Below are 4379 nucleotides of genomic sequence, written 5' to 3' on the forward strand. Positions count from 1 at the left end.
TAAAGCCTAACTGATTTTTTTTTGGCTATTTACAACATTTCATCTAAAAGATTACCCTACCTCGCCCCACCCCACAGAAGACAAAATTTGCCCTACTCCACCCTACCCTGCCCCGCGCGCCCCATTATCATCCCTTTGATAAATAAAAGCAAAATCCAACAAGTAAATGATAAATTTCTGTCAATTGTTTTATTCTACCAACCAAACACCACTCTGATAGTGTGCAGTGTTCCTGGAGCTCTGCCCATCTCACCGCCGTACGTGGAGAGTTCCGTCTGTCCCATCGCCAAACAAAATTGCGATTGAAGAAGAATCCGCAGCGTGCTTCTTCATCTTATCAGTGTTGGTGAGGACATAAATTAGGTATTTTCCTAACATTTTCTCAATATTATTATCAAATCATTTCGCTAGCTAGGGCTTGAAAGATGCCTGATTGGTCGAAACTTCAAAGTGATCTTCTGGGTGTAATTCTTAGTCGTATGGATTTGATTGAGGATTATCTCAATTTCAGTAGAGTCTCTAAATCCTGGCATTCGGTAGCCAATGAGCACAGTTTTATCAGTAATTTGCCTAGGGCTCCATGGCTAATGCTAGCCGAGAAGGATGATGGTGATTAGGATGATAATACCTGTAGGAAATTCTATAGTTTCTATAATGACATGATTTTTAAAAAGAGAATTCCGAAAACACGAGGAAAAAGATCTATGGAGTCTATGGGATGGCTTATCACTGTCGAAAAAAAAGACAGTGAAATCAGTCTATTACATCATTTTTCGGGTGTACAAATCCAGCTGCCTCATCAAAATACCACAAAACTTTATAAATTCAACCAGACTCATGTTCCATGAAACTTTGTCAAGAAAGTTGTTCTCTCAGCCAATCCTTCTTATACAGATGACTATGTTCTTATGGTCATTGAGGGAAGTTTCGACCATCCACTTTGGAAATTTTAGTGATGTGTTATATTTTAATGGCAACTTTTATGCGGTCGGTTATGGCGGTTCCATCCAAGTTTGTGATGTCTATGGCCCTGAACCCGCTAGTAGTCGTATCATAGCGCAGCTAGAACCATTGGTTGATTATAATTATTACATCGTAGAATCACTAAAATCATTATTTGTAGTTGCACAAAGTGGTGTTGGTTTAAGGTGCGTGCGAGATGATCACGAAAGAATTCCTTTGACGTACATCCCAACTGTAAATGATGACGAGGAGGATATGTCGTATGCGTACGGAACAATAAATTTTGTTGTTTTCAAGATTGATTTAGATGCTCACAGAAATACGCTAATTAGGGAATTAGGGGACAGAGCTTTTTTCCTGGGTGCTAATGCCTCTTTTTCGGTCCAAGCTTCTCAATTTCCGGGAATCAAACTCAATCATATTTATTTTATAGATAATTGTTTAGGTGCAAACTTCTACTTTGAAGAAGGAGGCGGCTTGGACATAGGGGTGTTCAACTTAGCAGATAGCAGTATTCAGCCGCATTATGATGGTGTTTCCCTCAGTTCCATTTGTCCTCCAATTTGGGTCACAACAACTCTGTGCTGAGTGAGTCATTTTTCTGTATTTACTTTTTTATTATTGTTCTATGTGTTCTTGTTTTACCCCCGAAGTCGACTGGATTCTTTTAAAGAGTATTTAGAATATGTCATTTACCTTCAAACTTAGTGATGCATCTTTGTTGTTTTGTAGAATTGGACAAAAATACTCTCGTTAGTGGTTATGCTACCTGGCTTCAAGGTATGTTGTGTTGGAATCTGCACTATATCAGTATTGTCTTTATTTCAAGTTTCTTACTGGAAACTCTTCAAGATCTAATAATATTGAGAAGTAATAACCATTGTGATTGATATACTAAATGATATTTGATGTAATTATCTTCTAGCTGTCTATAGACAAAAGAGCTTGTAAGATTCTTCTATTACTCTGCTTCAATAAACTGTGTTTTGAAGTTGTTTTTTCAAGGTGTTAAAATAAGTTTCACACAGAAGAATAAATATATGTTTGAGATTCTTGAACAAGCTGTCATTTTTGCTTGTACTCATATAATTGTTAGCCTCTATCGCCTAAAAAAATAGAAGCAACAAAGTAATATTTGAGATTCTTCATTTTGATGTATCTTCTTCATTAAGTCATCCTTTCAAATTACCTGACCCTTATTCCTAGTGACCGGTGTTACATCAGCTTTCACCTTGTAAGCACTTCCATGTCTTCCTTTCTCAACCAATTCAGCTGGAGCCTAACTAGATCCTTGAATCTCAATCTTTTGGCCGAGGCCATTATGCTTTCTGGATATGTTATTGAATACTCGCACCTGGACACTTTAGCAGAGCCAATGGTGTTGTTCTTGAACATTTTCACCTTACACTCTTTCTTAGGAGCACTATTGCTCTTTTTCAGATGACAAAAGGATTTATCAAAGAAAATGTAATTTTCCATAGTGTTTTTTTTAGGAAGCTTCCACTCATTAATAAAATGAACATCTTCAATAGATATGTAAATAATTTTTCTTTTTCAAAAATAATCAGGAACTTTGTGTTGTCTCATTAGATTACTTGGAAGCGTATTAGGAGCATTAACATTTCTATGATGGCGTTAAATTAGGAAGAGATGATGATGAATATACTGATGGAGAAACAAATAAATGCAAGAAATAGATTGCTTACTACTGTCTGGACTGACCTGAGACGAAATTGTTTGGTCTTTTTCTATTTTTTCTGTGAAGTGGCTACAATAAATGTTGTATTGATAAAGAAACCGCTCTAATATTGCCAACTAACCTTTGTTTGAAGTGATGATATCCATACTTGTATAGTGATATGATTAACTATGTAAAGATTTTGGTTGTTTGCATATGTATTTTTTTATGGAATTTCAACTCCTTTTCATACCCTAAAAGCTAGATGTTGAGTTTTTTTGTTCAGTTGGTGCTTTCGCTCCCCTGTTAATAGCGTTGCCATTGACAACTTCCTGGACTTTGTTAGCTCTATGGTTTTTCTGTTATGTAACTAAGTTTCTACTCCGAAAACTCACCAGCTTTTTTTTTGCTCCAAAAGTTGTCAAGCTCATCTGCTTTTGTAATATTGCACCATCCTATTGCCTTTTGTCAATGAAAACTTTTTACTTCATCAATTTTTTTGCTTGTCTAACTTTCATGAACATTAGAAGTTTGTACACTAGAATTTCTGATCTGTAATTTGAGTAAATCAATGGAATCTGAAACCTTAAAGTTCACAAACCACTCCAGAATAGGACATGAGGAAGGTTCTTCCACTTGCAAACTAAGTTTTGTTATCGCCCGTGGTGAATGGTGATGCAACTATTTAAACAGTTTATTGGATGAAGGAGATGCAAAAGTAGAACCAAACTTCTCATTGTTGAACTAATTACTGTTTAACTGGTATTTAAACGAATATTGGATGAACGAAATCCTCTTTACCCCTCATCTCTTATTACTACTATATAACTGGTATGTCCTATTTATTCTAGATATAGTTTTTGGCCATTTATTTACCGTCCATATTTTCTTGGCAGGCATCCATGATCCATCAAATCCAGTTACATCTGCTGATGTTCATAAGATTTTTGAGAATCTTACTCAGAAGTGCAGATGTATGGATTAAGTTATTCTGGATGTTCAAGAATGTAGCATAATTTGCAGCTACACATCTAGCGTAAGTTAGTTTTGTTGCTCATCGCTTAAACATGTTGTATTTTAATTGATCGATGTTCAAGGGGAAATTGTTACTGTTGCCCAACTATTATCTAACTTTAGCTTATCGTATCATGTTAGTTATTGTGAGACAATATGACCATGTTACTGTTAAAGATCAAAATGCTCCTTTGGATTATTGAAAGTATCTGGGAGATCAAAATTCCCGTTCCTTTTTACAATAATAAGGTCTCTGTTCTAGCTTCAAGTAAGGGGGCTTCTTGTAGTAACTTGTATCGCTAACGGGCATTGTTCAAGGTAGTGATAATTAAACTGGCATAAATGAAGTGTTATGCAAATTAGTTTGAGATTGAGTCGTAGTTTTTGTTATTTTACCAAATAAAGAATTATAAGCATGTGCTTCGCAAATAAGTCATACCACATCCCTTACAAGCAATTCTTCATGCAATGAACATAAAGGGGGAGGGAAAAGGTAGTATAAACTAATGAATTTTTCTTACTGGAAATTTATCAAGATACTACTACAACACTTTAATATTTGCAATTGTTTCAACATCTTGTTGCCTCTCTTTTCGTATGTAAAATATGTGATTGATGAATAAAGATAAAAGGGTTCTCCATAGCCTGCATATTCTTATTGTCAATCATAACTCACCAAAATGGTCATTCATTGAGTTGATGTTGTGCCATTAGAAAACCACAA

General features: G+C 35.4%; 1 pseudogene; it reads left to right on the forward strand.

The window, feature by feature from the left end:
- Positions 1-320: 320 nt before the first annotated feature.
- Positions 321-1551, forward strand: LOC125855633 (putative F-box protein At1g65770; annotated as a pseudogene).
- Positions 1552-4379: the final 2828 nt, after the last annotated feature.

This window comes from Solanum stenotomum, chromosome 2 (assembly GCF_019186545.1).
Source record: "Solanum stenotomum isolate F172 chromosome 2, ASM1918654v1, whole genome shotgun sequence".
NCBI classification, from domain to species: Eukaryota; Viridiplantae; Streptophyta; class Magnoliopsida; order Solanales; family Solanaceae; genus Solanum; species Solanum stenotomum.